This window comes from Balaenoptera ricei, chromosome 13 (genome assembly GCF_028023285.1).
Source record: "Balaenoptera ricei isolate mBalRic1 chromosome 13, mBalRic1.hap2, whole genome shotgun sequence".
NCBI lineage: Eukaryota > Metazoa > Chordata > Mammalia > Artiodactyla > Balaenopteridae > Balaenoptera > Balaenoptera ricei.
Window position 1 is genome coordinate 51,264,522 of NC_082651.1, and position 19,914 is coordinate 51,284,435.

Here is a 19,914-nt window from a genome sequence, read left to right on the forward strand (position 1 = left end):
CTTCTCACTTCTGACTCCAGAACTGGGAGAGAATAAAGTTCTGTTGTTTCAAGTCACCAGGTTTGTGGTAATTTCTTTCAGTAGCCACAGGAAACTAACACAGAAGGGCCGACTGGAGAAATGCTGTAGCTGGTAAAGAAGAAGTGGTTACCCAGCCAGAATAGGGAGATGTTTGGCCACTTGCCTGGCTTAGACAAGTTCATGTTCTTGTTTTCGTTTTGGTCCATCATGGTCACAGAGTGGCTCTGTCTGAGGGGATGTTCTGTGACCTTGACCACCAAGGCCAGCTGTGAACGCCAGGCCAGCTCCCAGCAACACCAACTCCTGCTGGACCTCAGGGGCTGCTTTTCTCATTCTCATGGGTGAGGCTGGACTTCATAGACTTCAACCAAAACAACCTATCACAACAGATGCTCCTGGGAAAATCCAGCTGCTTTCTATTAAGCCAGGCATTAAAGAAATTTGCCAAAATGAAACAATGCCATTTTTCTCACTAATTAAAAAAGTTATTTTTCATAAAAATGTTATTTATGTTAACATACAATGGTATTATTATTGTTAATTTAAATAAATATTTGTATTTATTAAGTTAATAAACACATAAATCATCTTTCAGTTTTAATTTCTAATGTAGTAAATATCAGTAAATATAACCTCCATGAACTAAAGTTGTTTGGAGTCTTCAGTAATTTTTTTTTTTTAATTTACTTATTTTTATTATATATTTATTTATTTATTTTTGGCTGTGTTGGGTCTTCGTTTCTGTGCGAGGGCTTTCTCTAGTTGCGGCAAGCGGGGGCCACTCTTCATTGCGGTGCGCGGGCCTCTCACTATCGCGGCCTCTCTTGCTGCGGAGCACAGGCTCCAGACGCACAGGCTCAGTAATTGTGGCTCACGGGCCTAGCTGCTCCGCGGCATGTGGGATCTTCCCAGACCAGGGCTCGAACCCGTGTTCCCTGCATTGGCAGGCAGATTCTCAACCACTGCGCCACCAGGGAAGCCCAGTAATTTTTAATAGTATAAAGAGGTCCTGAGACCAAAAATGTTGAGAATCACTGGCCTAGTACACTGGCGATTTTGGTAAATATACCATATATACTGTCTAACTGTTGGGATCAGGGTTTCATGCGTGCCCACTAAATCAAACTTGCTAAGTGTTCTCAGCATGTATTTCTTTACTAAGTTTTGGAATGCCTAACTTATCAATAATTTGGAGAGGTAAGTTGAAATTTCCCACTTTGATGATTAATTTATCAATTTCTCCCTGTAGTTCTATCAATTTTTACTTTATATACTTTAAAGACATCTGACTAAGGCAGACTGTCTGGTTTACTAGCTGTGTGATGTAGGGCAATTTACTTATTTCTTCTGAGCTTTATTTCTCACTTTTGTAATATGCAGATAATAATGGTACTGCCTCATACAGCTGTTGTCAATAAATATTTGCTAATGTTATCTTCACTAGCAGTGATTAGTGTAGGAACAGAAAAGGAGAACAGATGGATTTATTCAGTTGTGATTTCGGCTGGGGGAAAAGTTGGGGAAGAAATATAAGTGGATAAGTATAGTAAGGTGGAAAATAATAGTGGGAGTGTAGGCTGGATAGGAAAAGAAGTGACAAGGCTGAGCTATAGGGAGAAAATGCAGTGGACAACTTAATGAGAATGAAGGATGCATATGGTGAGACAGGGTACTGAGTGAGCTGGGGAGACAATTACTAGAGTAAATTTGAGGTCCAGGTGAAGGTCCCAGGTGTGGGTGGAATAAAGGGGCTAGGATGATGGACTGGTTATTTACATGGTTGCCGAAGCCACGCAAAATGGGTGGTGCTGGATGGAAATGAGACCCCAAAGTCTTCCATACAGCCTTGACCAGTAGATGAACAGGTGACAGTGGAACAACAGGATGTCACAAATCTCAGAGCAGAAGTGATGCTTTGAGAGTGGCACTGACAGCTGAGTGCATGCCAACCCTGCCTGTGGTCCTGGGGACTTCAGAGAACCAGACCTTCACTAGAGGCAGATGCAGGGTAACCAGTCCTCTGGGAGAGCCAGCTTTCATGGCAAGGGGATGGAGGCACTTCCTGGGATAAGGGGGAGTTGACAATGTTGGCGAGTGCATTTCCTGTGGAACAGGGTATAGTATAAAGCTTGGGGGAGGAAGCAGTGGGCCAGGGGTCAAAGGAGAGAAAACACAAGAATTTTCCATCTTGAGACATGACCAAGGATGAGAAATGTGAGGCATGGTGGGATTGGCCAGGTACAAGTTCCAAAGATTATCTTAGACAATGAGGCCAAGGATAGGGCCCAAGATAGTGTCAGTTTCTTAATAATCTAGACAAGGAGGCAGGCAAGGAGGGGTAGTTACGGACAGATCAGTAAGAAAGAGAACTTTCTTTTTTAAAATTTAAAAATAAATAAATAAATAAATAAATTTATTTATTTTTGGCTGTGTTGGGTCTTCGCTGCTCCTGCGCGGGCTTTTCTCTAGTTGTGGCGTACGGGGGCTACTCTTCATTGCGGTGCGCAGGCTTCTCATTGTGGTGGCTTCTCTTGTTGCGGAGCACGGGCTCTAGGCACACGAGCTTCAGTACTTGTGGCATGCGGGCTCAGTAGTTGTGGCTCATGGGCTCTAGAGCGCAGGCTCAGTAATTGTGGCTCATGGGCTTAGTTGCTCCACGGCATGTGGGATTTTCCCAGACCAGGGCTCGAACCCTTGTCTCCTGCATTGGCAGGCAGATTCTTAACCACTGTGCCACCAGGGAAGCCCGTCTTTTTAAAAATTTTTTAATTTTTTTATTGGAGTATAGTTGCTTTACCATATTGTGTTACTTTATACTGTACAGCAAAGTGAATCAGCTATACGTATACATATATCCCCACTTTTTGGGATTTCCTTCTCATTTAGGTCATCACAGAGCATCGAGTAGAGTTCCCTGTACGTTCTCATTAGTTATCTATTTTATACATAGTATCAATAGTGTATATATGTCAATCCCAATCTCCCAATTCATCCCACTCCCCACTTTCCCCCTTGGTATCCATACGTTTGTTCTCTATGTCTCTATTTTTGCTTTGTAAATAAGATCATCTATACCAATTTTTTCAGATTCCACATATATGCGTTAATATGCGATATTTGTTTTTCTCAGAAAGAGGACTTTCTAAATGAGTTGGTGCTTAGCTGTAGTGTCGTCTGTCCCATGGGGTAGTGAATTCCTCATTATAACTTTTTTGGTTTGTTTTAAAAGAAGTTGGATGGATGGACATCTTTCAGGGAAGCTGAAAGGAGGGTTGGGCTGCAGGACTTCCAAAATTCTAAGGGGAAAAAAAAAAAACAAACCCCTTCCAACTTAGTGTAGTATTTGGCTATGTCTCCCTCTAGTGGCCATCCTGCAGAATTAACAAAAATGAATTCTAAAATCTCAAACTAAAAGGTTAGCGCTCGTGGCTTTCAGAATACCCTAAATTCCATTTTATGTCAATTCTGCATGAAATCCAGATAGTCATCTGTGTGCTTATTGTTTGAATCACAATCGTTATTTTTCTAAATCAAGAAGATGTCATAGGCTAGTAGACTTCTGTGCCAGGCACATAAGATCTAGGGATGGAGCATAAGACAAATTAGATCCCCTGCCTTCATGGGGCTTACATTCTAGTGTGGGTAAACAGACCATCAGTAACCAGTAAATAAGAAAGTTGCAGCCTCTGATTAGTGCTGTGCAGGAAGTCAACAGAGTGCTATGAATGGGACTAAGGAGGATGACTTACTTTGGATAGAGTGGTCAGGGAAGACCTCATCATTAAGATGAAAAGAGGGAGAAGCATGTTCTGGGCAGATAAAAAAAATAAGTGCAAAAGCCCAGAGATGGGAAACAGTTTGGCATTTCTAGCTGCTAACAGAAGATTGGCATAACTAGAACAAAATTGACAAGTGGCGTAAGGCATGGGTTGTGGTTGGAGATGATGGCAGGGACCACATCATGCCAGCCCTTGTAGGCCTGGCATGGGAAACCTCAAAAGCCATGGAAAGTTTGCTAATGACAACTTTCATCCTATCTTAACAGGCTGCACCTATTTTAAAAATTAATTTTCTTGAAATTATCTAGATCTATACTTAGCTTCTAAACCAATGGAAGAACTATATATTTTTTTGGCCACGCCACACAGCTTATGGGATTTTAGTTCCCTGACCAGGGATTGAACCCGGGGCCCCAGCAGTGAGAGTGCTGAGTCCTAACCACTGGACTACCGGGGAATTCTCTGGAAGAACTATTTTAAAATGTGAATTTGCTTTCATGTTGACTGATTTGCGCATGAGAGCAAATCTATGGCTCATGAGACCATAGATTTCCTTGGCACTAAACCTTCTTTCTGTATGGGCATTTGGTAGTGAATTGAAACAGAATATTGAATTGGAAACAGCAGGTTCTGTGTTGAAAAATATTTCCACTTACATTGGCCATTGTACTATTGAAGGAAGTGAACAGCACGTTCAAGGCACTTACCTCCTCCTGAGGAGACATTGGAGAGAGCTTTCTCTTTTCATGAAGATGACTTCTGTATTTGAATTACCTCATTCGAAAAGAAGACTTACTGGAATTAGCCAAGCCCCAAACTGTGATTGTTCTTCTTCTGCAATGTGAAAAACTTAATGTCACTTATACTTTGTCAAGGAATTTCAGGAGAGAGTTAAAAGTCTAAAACTCAATGTAGAGTAGTCAGCCTTTTTTGAGCTAACTATTTCTTGCTTTAGAGGTGCTGTGAGAAATGAGGATGGTAAATGCTAGATAAAGGCAACACTGTTAAGTGTATAAAAAGGAAAACATTCAGTGTGACGCTATGGTTGGCTGATGGTAAGCACACAGCTAGTGGACCCCCTGCGCTGTGCTGTGTGTAGACAGCTGTGTGGTTGTGCTGAGGAGCTTGCCTTACCTACCTGTGTATCAGCACCCTGAGCTAGAGAGGTGACAGTCTCACAAGAGGATGAGGGGCAAGCTCACTGCATCAGATAATGCAAGAGATGTGAATATGTTAGTTTTCCCGTCAAAAGTATAATATTAGATTGGTTCAAAACAGGCAGCTGCAAGAATGGTACTTGGTCAGAAGGAGGAAGGGAAGACGGAGAGAAGAGACATATGACTGTATCATCAAAGGTGATATGACACGAGCAAAAGAATATCAGGGTTATCTATCTCCACCACCACCCAAAATACCACACAGAATTTAGGGAGTGGGAGCAATAGTTTTACAACTGTGGGTATTCAGATTCCAACCCGGATTAAATTTTTTGTTGTTGTTGTAAATTAAATCATATTCTAAAAACTATTACTCTAAGCATAGTTTGGAAGATTTGAATCATGTATATGACACCTTTGAAAGTGAATATTGCCACATGCTTTTAATGCCCAAGTTTGTACTTTTATATATAATCAAGATGGTGCTAAGCGATGACATTTAACTGTTTTGTTTATATTTATAGGATTATTTTATTGTTTTCCATAAAGCGCATGATTAACTTAAATTTGCATTTTGTTACTTACTCCAACTAAAACCATGCCTTCTGTTGCTCAGTCAGCTCTTGGCCACATTTATTCCTGGGATACAAGATGGCTCAATTGACCTACTGGAGGTAAAGCTTCTGTATGTCAGAGAAAGTACACTTACTCAATGAGACCAAGACCGGGTCAGCAACACAGAAGTTCTGTGCATCGTATTGTTTACACCCCAAACTTAAGTAATAAGTGCATAGTTACAGCACCAAAAGCCACGAGATTTAGTCAACATGCTGAGTTATCATCAGCTATGCCTATGTGATAGGTCAAGTTGAAAATAAATGCTGGTTAAGGAGCAGACAGAGTTTTGGGGGAGAGAAAATCAGGTCCCAAAGCTGTTTTTTCTGCCTAGAATGTTCTACACCTGCCACTTCATGTGGTTTCTAGTTTCTCAACTTAAATGTCACTTTTTCAAAAGGATAAACAAGGACTAATATCCATAAAAGAATCAAAAGAAGCAGAAATAAAAATAGTTCTTGAAAGTTGGGACAACTCTAGAGCAGAAAATATTAGAGAACTAGTAAATTGAAAAAGTGTGCTGAGGAATTCACCCAGCATTCAATATAAAGAAAAATATGAACAATCAGTTAAAGATGTGAAGGAAATATTTTGGAGGTTTCAGGCATATCTAATAGGAGTTCTAGAAGAAGAGAATGGAGGGAATTATGGAGAAGCAATATTTGATGAGATAATAATAATTTAAAATTTTCTAGAATTGAAGGAAGATGTATATTCTCAAACAAAAGTGCATTCCAAATACCCAGCAGTACATATAGAAATAAATTCACACAGAAGGCACATTGTGGTGACACTGCATCACAGATAAAGAGAAAATTTTTAAAGCAGCCAGAGAAAAAAGACTTATTATCCACAAAGGAATGGTAATTAAATGGACAGTTGTTTTCTAATCAATAATGATAGATGTCAAAAGACAAAGGAGCAAAATTATGAAAGTGTTGAGGAAAAATAACCATCAACGTACAATTCTATACCCAGTTAAACTATCTCAAAAAAAAAGGAAAACAAAATTTGCCATAGATTCTCATTGAAGAGACTATTAAGGATATTTTCCATCAAGAAGAAAACCAAACCCAGAGGAAAAGCATGGCATTCAAAAACAACCAACCAACCAAAAAACAGTGAGAAGAGGAACAGATAAAATATATCTGGAAATGTGTTTATGTGACTGAAAAATCCCCCACAAAACAAGTTTTTGCATGTTTTTATAAAAAAGATAAAAACTCTCCTTAATAATAAGACTATCTGTGTGTGCGTGTGTGTGTGTGTGTGTGTGCGTGCGCTTAATGGGTAGTTACATATGTGAAGTCCTTTAAAACAGTTTACCCATCACCCAGCTTTAGCAGCAATCAATATTTTGCCAATTTTGTTTCATATATTGCTAAAGTCCTTAACAGCATACAAATATGGAATAATTTTAGTGTATTAAAAATTTATAGTTAAGTATATATGCTAAATATTAAAACAGCCTAAACAAACAGATAGATATAAAATCTATAGATTCTAAAATTGTAGTGAGTCTCTGAAAATTTATCAATCCACTGAACACAAGAAAGGAGGGGGCAAAAACTGATAAAGAGGATTGCAAGCAGTGAATAAAAAATAAGATGGTAAAAATAAGTCTATCACTGATAACAACAAATATAAATAAATTCACATATAGAAAGACAAGAAGCTATCAGATTTGATTATGCTTCTTACAAGATATACCTATACAAGAATGATATGGAAGGGTTTAAATGAAAGGAAAGTAATAAACTTAAGAAAAGCATAACCAAAAAGGAAAGGGTAAACAAAGTAAATTATATTAAAATTAAGAACTTGTTCTCATCTTGTCAGCATAAAGAGAACAAAAAGAGAAGCCATGGTGAAGGAGATTAAGAGGTGCAAACTTCCAGTTATAAAATAAATACGCCATGGGGATGTAATATACAGAAAAAGGAATGTGGTCAATATTATTGTAATAACTTTGTATGGGGACAGATTGTTACTAGACTTAATCATGGTCATCATTTCATAATATACACAAATGTCAAGTCACTATGTAGCACATCTGAAACTACCATAATATTAAAGGTCAACTACATTTCAATTTTTTAAAAAAGAGTGAGAAGCCACAAACTGGGAGAAACTACTTGCCACATGTATCCAGACTATATAAAGAGAACCTAAGAATCAATAGGAAAGAGACAGCCCAATGTAAAGAGGGGCAAAAGCCATGTACAGGTGTTTTAGAGAAGAGGAACCAAAAAATAATGAAGAGACATATGAAAAGGTGTTCAACTTCATTAGTTACCAGGGAAATGCAAAATAAAAAGCACAGAGATTCTTCTTCACACTTACCATATTGGGAAAAATTTAAAAGTCTGATTATTTCAAGTGGAGCAACAAGGACATGTATATTCTGATGATAGAATAAACATTGGTACAACATCTATGGTAAACAATTTGGCATAACCGAGAAAAGATTCCTCATATGAAAAATGGGATTAATTATGTTATCCACTTCATAGAGTTGTTTTGAGAATCAAATGACCTAGCATCTTTTGAGGAAGGTATTATTCTCATTTTTTCATGTAAGGAAACTGAGACATCCAAATGTTTAATTAATCTGCCTGTGGACTGGGAGAAGCTATCTACAATGCATATAAATGACAAAGCATAAATATTCAGAATGTGGAAATATATCGTATTGATAAGAAAAAGCATATTCACATAAGAAACTTAAATGGCCAATAAACACATGAAAAGATACTCAACCTTTTCAATAGTCAGGGAAAGACAAAACGAACAAAAAAATACAGTGCCAATGAAAAATCAAAATGACGTTGAAGTACTATATCAAACCTACTGCTGTGGGATTATAAACTGATTCAACTGCTTTAGAAGCAGTTTGTCATACCTGGTGAAGTTGAAAATGTGCACAGCTTGGGACTCAGTAATTCCTCTCAGTATTGGGTTGGCCAAAAGTTTCATTCGGTTTTTTCCATAAGATGGCTCTAGTAGCACTTAGTTGTCTTTAACTTCATTCGAAACAATTTTGTTAGATTGTATGTGACAGCTGTCATATCAGCGTGCATTTAAAAAAAGACATCAAAATTGGTGAATTTTTGTATAGCCATTTAAATATTGAAGATGGAAGAAAAAAGCAACATTTTCGGCATATTATGCTTTATTATTTCAAGAAAGGTAAAAACGCAACTGAAACACAAAAAAAGATTTGTGCAGTGTATGGAGAAGGTGCTGTGACTGATTGAATGTGTCAAAAGTGGTTTGCGAAGTTTCGTGCTGGAGATTTCTTGCTGGATGATGCTCCACGGTCAGGTAGACCAGTTGAAGTTGATAGCGATCAAATTGAGACATTAATTGAGAACAATCAACATTATACCACGCGGGAGATAACTGACATACTCAAAATATCCAAATCAAGTGTTGAAAATCATTTGCACCAGCCTGGTTATGTTAATCGCTTTGATATTTGGGTTCCACATAACTTAAGTGAAGAAAACCTTCTTGACCGTATTTCCACATGCGATTCTCTACTTAAACGTAATGAAAATGTTCTGTTTTTAAAACAAATTGTGATGGGCGATGAAAAGTGGATACCGTACAATAATGTGGAACAGAAGAGATCATGGGGCATGTGAAATGAACCACCATCAACCACACCAAAGGCCGGTCTTCATCCAAAGAAGGTGATGTTGTGTATATGGTGGGATTGGAAGGGAGTCCTCTATTATGAGCTCCTTCCGGAAAACCAAACAATTAATTCCAACAAGTACTGCTCCCAATTAGACCAACTGAAAGCAGCACTCTACGAAAAGTGTCCGGAATTAGTCAACAGAAAATGCATAATCATCCATCAGGATAACACAAGACCTCATGTTTCTTTGGTGACCAGGCAAAAACTGTTAGAGCTTGGCTGGGAAGTTCTGATTTATCCATGGTACTCACCAGACACTGCACCTTCATTCAGATTTCCATTTATTTCAGTCTTTACAAAATTCTCTTAATGGAAAAAATTTCAATTCCCTGGCAGACTGTAAAAGGCACCTGGAACAGTTCTTTGCTCAGAAAGATAAAAAGTTTTGGGAAGATGGAATTATGAAGTTGCCTGAAAAATGGCAGAAGGTAGTGGAACAAAGTGGTGAATATGTTGTTCAATAAAGTTCTTGGTGAAAATGAAAAATGTGTCTTTTATTTTTACTTAGAAACCGAAGGCACATTTTGACCAACCCAATATATGCCCCAGAGCAATGTCTTCAAACTGGGGTATGCATATCCTTGTGGTTATATGAAGATTTTGCCAGGGTACTGGGGTGCTGATAGTTAAGAGAACCTTCAACTCTCATGTATACTACCCCGCCCCCACCCCCCCCACACACTGCCTGACAACTTTCTGGCAACTTTCCCATCCTCTCTTTCATAATTGCCCTTCTTCCACTCTTCAAGAAGAAATAAAGGCATACTCCTTCTTTATATTTCAATGGCCAGGATCAGTGTCATCAACCTAAACTGCTTTGGTTGCTAAAAGATGCTTTTCTTTTCTACTAAATACAGAGTTGCCTAATAATGTATATGGAATTATTTTGAAATTTATACAAAATTTTAAAAATGTTTTCCAAAAGCCAAGCACTAGAGTACAATACATGTACATATTTACTGAAAGAAAATCATGTCATTTACGCTATTTCTTGCTTTCAAAACTCATTATTTTAACTATATCTTGCATTGCATTATTATAAACTAAGCATGAGAAACAGCATATAGATTTACGCATGTTTTAAATAATTTATTATAAAATAGATTAATTTTATTAGATATACATAATTTTGATCTTGATGACTTTCATTAATTTATTGTGAAGATATGTTCAATAATTAATTTTTTATAAGAAGTAATTTATTTTCTGATATTCCTTGAAATACGTATTAACACATTTATTTTATTACTTTTTAAAAATTTTTATTGGAGAACAGTTGATTTACAATGTTGTGTTGGTTTCAGGTATACAGCAAAGTGGATCAGTTATACATATACATATATGCACTCTTTTTTTTTTTTAGGTTCTTTTCCCATATAGGCCATTACAGAGTATTGAGTAGAGTTTCCTGTGCTATACAGCAGGTTCTTATTAGTTATCTATTTTATATATAGTAGTGTGTATATGTCAATTCCAATCTCTCAATTTATCCCTCCCCTCCAGCACATTTACTTTAAATAAAACACTTAAATTCCTTTTAGCTCCTTCTCCTGACTCTTGTGCTGTTGTTGTCATGTATTTTAATTCTCTACATTTTTAATTTTTAAAAAATTTTAAACTTTTTTTAAAAAATTAATTAATTTTATTTATTTATTTTTGGCTGCGTTGGGTCTTCGTTGCTGCGCACGGGCTTCCTCTAGTTGCGGCGAGCAGGGGCTACTCTTTGTTGTGGTGCGGGGGCTTCTCATTGCGGTGGCTTTTCTTGTTGCGGAGCACGGGCTCTAGGCGCGCGGGCTTCAGTAGTTGTGGCGCACGGGCTTAGTTGCTTTGCAGCATGTGGGATCTTCCCTGACCGGGGCTTGAACCCGTGTCCCCTGCATTGGCAGGCAGATTCTTTTTTTTTTTTTAACATCTTTATTGGAGTATAATTGCTTTACAATGGTGTGTTAGTTTCTGCTGTATAACAAAGTGAATCAGCTATGCATTTACATATATCCCCATATCTCCTCCCCCTTGCGTCTCCCTCCCAACCTCCCTATCCCACCCCTCTAAGTGGTCACATATCACCAAGTTGATCTCCCTGTGCTATGTGGCTGCTTCCCACTAGCTATCTATTTTACATTTAGTAGTATATATAAGTCCACGCCACTCTCTCACTTCGTCCCAGCTTACCCTTCCCCCTCCCCATGTCCTCAAGTCCATTCTCTACGTCTGCGTCTTTATTCCTGTCCTGGCAGGCGGATTCTTAACCACTGTGCAACCAGGGAAGCCCTCTCTATATATTTAAAACCACATAAGATATTGCTTGATGCAGATAATATTCATATATACTTACTCTTTCTAGTGCAGTTCATTCTTTCCTGCATCTTTGTACACCCATCAGGAATTATTTTCCTTTTTTAAAGGCAGGTGTGCTGGTGACAAATCTCTCCATTCCTGGTTTTCTGGAAAATGGCTTTATTTTGCTTTCACTTTTTTTTTTTTTTTTTTTTTTTTTTGTGGGACCTTCCCAGACCAGGGATCGAACCGTGTCCCCTGCACTGGCAGGCGGATTCTTAACCACTGCGCCACCAGGGAAGTCCCCTGCTTTCACTTTTGAAGAATATTTTTCCTGGATATGGATTTCTAGGTTGGTAGGTAATTTTTTTTCAGCACTTATAGAGATATCTTCCTATTGTCATCTGGTTTCTAACATTTCTGTTGAGAAGTCAACTGTCAGTATTGCAGCTTTGAAGGTAATGTTTCTTTTCTCTCTGGTTGCTTTGAGTTCGAAATGATTCTTTTTCACAATATTATCTGATGTGTCTAAGTGTATGCTTTAATATTTGTTCAGTTATATTTATTCTATTCGGACTTTATAATAGTTCTTAAACCTGTACATTGATGCTTTCATTAGTTTTGGAAAATTCAGGGAGGTGGGCACCCAGGTATTCAGTATGTTATTTTATGTGCTTTACTGTTTGTTATGAATGTTTCAAAAATATTTTAAGAGCAAAATGACAGGTCCTGCCTCAGGTGCTCACCTAGGACCCTACTCTCGCTTATTTGCTTAGAGGTTGCTCTTCACTCTTGAATTCCTGGCTTGTCATTTTGATTCCTTAGTTTACTTCTTTAAGAATAAGATTTTCAAGTGTTCTGCTCATGAACGTGTATAGTCATGTCACCCAAGATGGCTGTTCTCTTGCTCTCTGTACATCCCCTGCTTGACCAGTCCCCTGCCTCACCTACAGCCTACTCACATGACTGACCTTACCTCTTAATCATAGAGCCTAGTCAGTAACTGCCTACATGCTTGCCCCTTGTCCCAGCTAGTGATTATTCTAATCCTTAGGCCAGAATGGCTCCGCCTACTAGTTTATCAAAGGGAAACATCTGCCCCATGAAAGTCTAACCTGAGGGGCTGTGAGGGGCATGCCCCTCAGCTGGTTTCCCTGGTAACTGATGAGCCACCCTGACAACAATTTTCCCTGTAATCGATAACCTCCTCCCCCCCACCACCACTCACCCAGGGAAGACTGCTGCTGTGTCCTGCCTGCTGTCTGCTGTACACAGTGGGGTGCCACCCCAGGACCTTGCTTTGAATGTGTAAGCTCCCCCATCCAATAAACCATTGATGTCTCTGTCACTGTCTCGGGCTCCTTCTTCAGTCTTGAGGCTGGGCAATTACAAGGCTTGTAGGCCTGCAGGGTGGAGCCCAAAAGAACAAATCTGAGAATTACCGTCTAAAGTTCAGAAGCTTTCCTGGTGGCACAGTGGTTAAGAATCTGCCTGCCAATGCAGGGGACACAGGTTTGAGCCCTGGTCCGGGAAGATCCCACATGCCGCGGAGTAACTAAGCCCGTGCGCCACAACTACTGAAGCCTGCACGCCTGTAGCCTGTGCTCCGCAACAAGAGAAGCCACTGCAGTGAGAAGCCCTTGGCAACTAGAGAAAGCCCGCGCACATCCACGGAAGACCCAATGCAGCCAATAAATAAATAAATAAAATAAATCTATTAAAAAATAAATAAATAAAGTTCAGAAATTTGAAATACATCTTAAAAGCTAACATGAATGTAGAAGTAGCATGAAGAGGGACACTTGAAAGAAAGCAAGCCTTACCAAGGATAATAAGGTCTACATGTAGGGAGAAGGGGAGAAGACACTGTTACAAGGATTGAGTCTATAGAAGAAGCTGTAGGAGCTGTCACAATAATCAGACTCAAGAAAATTGCAGAAGTCTGAGAAATCCTGTGCCGACCTTAAGGCCTATTGAGATGACTAAGAAACAGACAACATATGTCTAGGATCCTTCCCAAAAAATAAGAAAAGGAGTTATCCAGGATTATGACAGCTAACAGACTATGCCTCTAGTTAGTCACAGTCAGAAGAATTCACTAATTCTCTGTAAGGAATACGTGGTCAAACAAGAATGCATTCATGTATACAGACCCCAATCAGCTAGGGTTAAGTAAACCAGAGCATGGCATATGGAGTCAAATGTTCTTATTTTGATTTCTGCTTTGTCCTATCTATGTGGCCTTGGCAAATCACATGCCCTCTGGGCTCTTAGTTTTTGTGAAGGAGGATGTTAGAAAGAGCAAGAGACAAAGGACACATGAGAACCAATATAGCAGCTTTGCTCTCTTTTGTCTAGGGCTGATTCTAGAGTGAGAAACCGTAGAAGTTCCCCTTTCCCCATACTTTAAGTCCCTTGTGACATGCAAAACTTTATAAATATAGAAAGCAAATCTGAACCTATTTAAAGAGATAGAAAGGAAGGGTAAATATTTCTGTGTCCCCACATGCAAATATGAGAAAGATAATTTAAGGAATTTTTAAACATTTCAAATGTTTATTTTTTAAAAGTACAAACCAGAAGTTGGTAACCCTGCTTTTTTCTTAGCTTACAGAGGAAACATTGGAATAATTGAGAACAATGTCTTATAAATAGCTGATTTAATGTAATTATACATCTTTAGAACAATCTTGAATTGTATTAGCATGAAAGACAAAGCATAGATACTGGAAACAAATTTCTCTCCTAAACTACCTCTGGATTGTCATTAATAGCAAAATAGTAAATATATATACATCCTAAGTGTTCTGTGCAGATCAAATTTATCTGACACAAGTTTGAGTCAGTATCACAAATCTGTTACTTTTGGAGATGGCTGGATTCTACCATGTTTCTTTTTCCCTTTTCTAAGTTTTTTTATTCTTAGAAAAGGATTAACACTTTACATGGAAAGTAATTGATATATTTTTTAAAATTACAGTATGTTCTTAGGTGTGGCTAGCATGGTATTAATTGTCCATTTTATAAGTCCATTTTATGGCTTGTAGGTATTTTATTGTTTCCTAGTTGAGGGTTATTGGATTTAGTAGGAATTTTTCAATATCTCAGATTTCATTCCCTGAAGTACCATCTTTTCCTGGAGGAATTCTGATCTGTTCCATGAGAATGGGACTAGCTCCCTCCTGGGAAAGCTCCTTTCAAAAGTGTGTAGCCAGTCCCCATGGCTGGTGTTTATGGTGGCGTTACATCTGCTAAAGATACTCAGGGCGCACTATTAATGAGTCTGGGTGAAGTTGATATTAATCATGTCTTCTGGTAAGTCTAGGGGATGTTTAATATAACAAGTCATCAGAGATAAGTGCATGTGAGTGGAAGGCACGCATTAATACTTAGCTATCATACATACCTATTTGGTTTGCCTGTGAAATCAAAATTCCCTTTTTACTGTGGTTAAGGAGAGTTCTCATCCTAACGGTGCACTAACTCTTGTTAGAAGAGTCAAGAATTGTGAAGGGTTTATGATTTTAACCTACTTTCAAGCTATCAGGTTAGTCCTCCAGTTTCCTGGATGTTGGAAGAAGACATGAACTTCCTGGGTCAAAAACAAAGGACTTCATTACTCATGGCATAGTGGGCATCGTGATCTTCATGTTCTCATCCATTCCCCTTGCCCCCCACGTCCCACAGGGACAGTGTAGAAGCAGGCCCAAGGGAATGCTGTGTATACAGTGGGTTTCTGTCATAGCTGAAGAACCATGAGCTTAAGAAACCACCAGCCTTACAAGGGAGTTGCTTGCAAACCTGTCCAAACTTTGCTCTGGACAGAGATATTTTTATTATCCTGCACAGCAAACAAATCTTCCCTATCTTCTGCAGGGAGACACTATATCTATCTTCTAAGACTGTTCATTTGAACATATATTCCAGAATAAAGGCTGTTACAAGATGAACAGAAACACAAAGAACCCATGGAGAATTGTCTGCCCACAAGAAGTAGGAACATTTCCCCGACCCATTATCAGGTCTGAATTCCTATTTTTTTCTTTAGCATTATGTTTTCTATAACCAAGACATAGTTCTCTGTCCTAAGTATCATCTTCTGCTAGTAGGTAACTTCCTTATATGTAAAGGATTAGTTGAGAAAGATACTGGATTATGAACACAGGATATGGAGAACTCTAACAATTCTCTGCCTATGTCTCAGGTCAAATTATCAGAATAAAATGAGGGTGAGAGCCCTGAATGCCTGACTTGGCCTCTTGGAAAAGCTTCAAATGCCCCTAAGTCTTCTTAGATGTTAAGTTACATCCAAGTAGGTGAGGCAAGGACTCCATGGCACCAAATAGGGCCATAAAGACAGATGTTTCAATGAATTTGAGAAATTGTGGGTTTGGTTACAAGTGGTACTTTTTTTTTTTTTTAATTTATTTATTATTTTTATTTTTGGCTGTGTTGGGTCTTCGTTTCTGTGTGAGGGCTTTCTCCAGTTGCGGCGAGTGGGGGCCACTCTTCATCGCGGTGCGCGGGCCTCTCATTATCGCGGCCTCTCTTGTTGCGGAGCACAGGCTCCAGACGCGCAGGCTCAGTAATTGTGGCTCACGGGCCTAGTTGCTCCGCGGCATGTGGATCTTCCCAGACCAGGGCTCGAACCCATGTCCCCTGCATTGGCAGGCAGATTCTCAACCACTGCGCCACCAGGGAAGCCCCCCAAGTGGTACTTTTTGATACTCGGTGGAGCTTAAGAATCTCAAAGATGTTCAGGCACTTGAAAAGACCTTGCAGAGAAAAGTGATTTCCAGGGACAGAAGTATGTTGTCCATAAGAAAACACATCACATACACCGACCCCCTGAAATGGCTAACCTTTGCTTAAGGATGCAAAGCAGACTTTCTTGGAATTCTCAGTAAATCCCTGAGGTGATAGGGAACACCGAACACAGTGAATATTTAAAGAAAGGATCTCTTCGGAGCTTCTGCTAATAAAATATTCTCTAAGTCAAAGAGTACCTTCACCTAGCCACTTCTTAATAATGAAAGTGCTGGTCAGGGTAGCAGGCTTCAGGCATCCTCAGTGTTAGGAAGAGACTGACCAGTGCGTGTATATCCTCTAGGAAAGTGTTCTTTTCTCACTCTTTAAAAAATTAACTTCCCTCAGTTCTTATCAGGGAACTGTAATTTTTTAAAAATCCTACATTTTACTTTAGAACTACTCACTCTGCCAAACCAGACAGAAATGGTAACTGTTTTTCACTGGAGAATGGAAGGCTTGTTACAGTTGTATTATGGTAAGGAAAGAATTCTTTTTCTTCATTTTTGGCAATAAATTATTCAAAAATTGTTGATAATATGATGTAAAAATATTAGAGGAAACTTTGAAAAGGGGAAATAAGTCACCCATAATCATATTGCCTGCACATAGCACTCTTCGCATTTTTGAATGTTGCCTCTTGGTCCTTATTTAAATACATGTATATTTTTGGCATAGCTGCAAGAGATGTTTATAGCAGGTACCAACTCAATTTATGGATATGTCATGCAGGTTCTTAAGGAATGGGATTTTTCTTTAAAAATCATCAGATGTTAATGTGTCTTAAAAACCATGTCTTAATTTATCTTACAGCTTAACTGTTATTTTACTAGAGGGAATAAATATATTTTCTTCTGACTATAGACACTCAGACCAATTGCTTTTTTTTTTTTTTAATTTTCATTGGCGTATAGTTGATTTACAATGTCGTGTTAGTTTCAGGTGTACAGCAAAGTGAACCAGTTATACATCTACATATATCCACTCTTTTTCAGATTCTTTTCCCATATAGGCCATTACAGAGTACTGAGTAGAGTTCCCTGTGCTATACAGTAGGTCCTTATTAGTTATCTATCTTATATATAGTAGTGTGTATACGTCAATCCCAATCTCCCAGTTTACCCTTCCCCCCCTTCCCCCCGGTAACCATAAGTTTTCTACATCTGTGACTCTATTTCCATTTTGTAGATAAGTTCATTTGTATTATTTATTTATTTATTTATTTATTATTTTTTGGCCACACTGTGTGGCATGTGGGATCCTAGTTCCCTGACCAGGGATCAAACCCATGTCCCCTGTGATGGGAGTGTGGAGTCTTAGCCACTGGACTGCCAGGGAAGTCCCTGTACCCTTTTTTTAGATTCCACATATAAGCAATATCATATGATATTTGTCAGACCGATTGCTTTTTGGGCTCATTCCTAGTTTTGATAGAGAGAGAGACTCCATTACCATTCCCTTTTAATCTGCTCTGACATGTAAACATGCATTCAGTTAATCTAAAAGTTGTATCAGACTATTAAAGAATAAATTAAACAGAAAAGGGGCTAAAATCATAGCCCCATTTCCTGCTGCTTGAGATTGTAATCTTCTGTAGGAAGGTAATGTTTGCCCACAATAATATTAAAATACAAGCTTCACAAAAGTTTTGATAGCTGGGGAATCCATGTTTGATTATATTGTCAAACCTTAGCTGGTACCTCTCTATAGGAGCAATCAGTGACAGCTTCAAACTGTCCTACATTACTTGTGTTTTTTTGTTTTTTTGTTTTTTTTTTTTTAATCTATAGGGTTAAAAAAGGCACAGGGGTAGGTAATAATAGATGTAATCCAAAGGAGTATTGGGGAAAATCTTCATTTGGTGGTGCTTCATCCTATCTGTTTATGACACTTCGCAATTACTCAAATCTCTGGCTCAGGAGAACTGTGAAAACATTGACAATGTAAATGCATTATTGAGTGGGAAGGCTATTATGGCAGAGACTGTCACGTGCTCACCCAAAACTCCTTTTCTCATTTCCCAGGCATACTGGTTGACATTTCCAGCCTCCTTTGCAGTCAGGTGTGGCCATGTGACTAAGTTGTAGCCAATGGTGTGAGAGCCCATGTACTGTGTGACACTTCCAGGCCTGGCCCATAATAACCTCTAACGGATGAGCCTCGTGCTCTTTCTCTTTCCTGCTTGATCCAGAAGAGCATCCTTGGAAGCCATGAGTTTCCAAGATGGTGGAGCCATAATATGGAAGCCTGTTTGTGATCCTCATCATCTGATGAGGACCAGCTACTTTGCACTTTACTTTAGTAAGAATCAGACTTCAATTGGGTTAGGCAAATGAGACTTTGGGGTTGTATCCATAACAGCTGCTAATGTTACCCTAATTAATATAATTACGAAATAGAAAGTGATTTGACTTGTATAATCACACACGCAGAGACACATTATTTTAGTTCCTCTGTAAACAAGCCATGATGATGGCAGAGAAGGTAATAGCTAAAAATATTATGAAGTTAAGCACAGCTGGGGACTGAGATACTACTCAGAGGAAACAATTATCTATAGGATCTAAGAAGCAGCATAAAGTAGTGGTTAAGTGTGAGGGGTCTGGGGCCAGACTGGTTGGGTTCCAGTCCTGTCTGCTATTTGTTATCCGTGTGACCTTGAACAGATTATCCAAACTTTTCTTGCCCCAGTTTCCTCAACTGTAAAGTGGAAATAATAATAATGATAATAGTATGTATGTACTTCACAGGCATCTTGGCAAATTTAAATGAAATAATATATATAAAATGCTTCCAGCAGTGCCAGACAAAGTAAGCACTGGACAAATGTTAGATTACTATTATTAGCAAGTAAGAACCATGTGTCGGGCAAGGACCCCGAATCCAGAGATGAGGAGAGAGCCTTTGGGTGTAGAAACTCAGGTCACGATGGCCACTCAATCTTCTGGCTAACACTACCCATCACTGACGTGCTTCCCATCCAGGTAGATAAAATGATAGAGGAGCACCTCAAATTACTGCAAAGAATGTCCCTCCTTCCTGCTCATCTGCCATGGGCGTGTCTTGCCTTGTATAAGGACTCCTTCCTTTGTCAGCACCAAGTAGCAGGTTATATACACATCTGTCTTCCCTTTTCCTCTCAAATCTCTTCTGTCTTCCATGTCTTCAAGGTGGAGAAGCAAAAGAGCTATTTAGCCACAAACCTCTGCCATTGTTTATTATTGGTTCTATCTGTGGCTAGCCTTGGGGTAAAAATGAGCTACCTTAAGGACAACTTGAGTGATGAAATAGAATTCTGTTTAAGGTCACTAGCATATTGAATCTTTAAGCGAACTATAGAATTGAGAGACCCAGGCTAGCAATTTGCTAAGTAAAAAATAGGCATAGAGATTTTTAACTCATATTTTAAAATTGTGGTAAAATATACATAACATAAATTTAACACTTTAAATATTTTTAAGTGCACAATTCAGTGGCATTAAGTACATTCACAATGTTGTATAATTATTACCACTATCCACCTCTAGAATTCATTTATCATCCCCTATGTAAACTC

The 19,914-nt window shown here is 38.8% G+C and overlaps 1 non-coding gene across 1 annotated transcript; it reads right to left on the minus strand.

Moving 5' to 3' along the window:
- Positions 1 to 4,184: 4,184 nt before the first annotated feature.
- TRNAE-CUC (transfer RNA glutamic acid (anticodon CUC)) lies at positions 4,185 to 4,257 on the minus strand. Its single transcript has one exon. It is a non-coding gene; the product is annotated as a tRNA-Glu (tRNA).
- Positions 4,258 to 19,914: the final 15,657 nt, after the last annotated feature.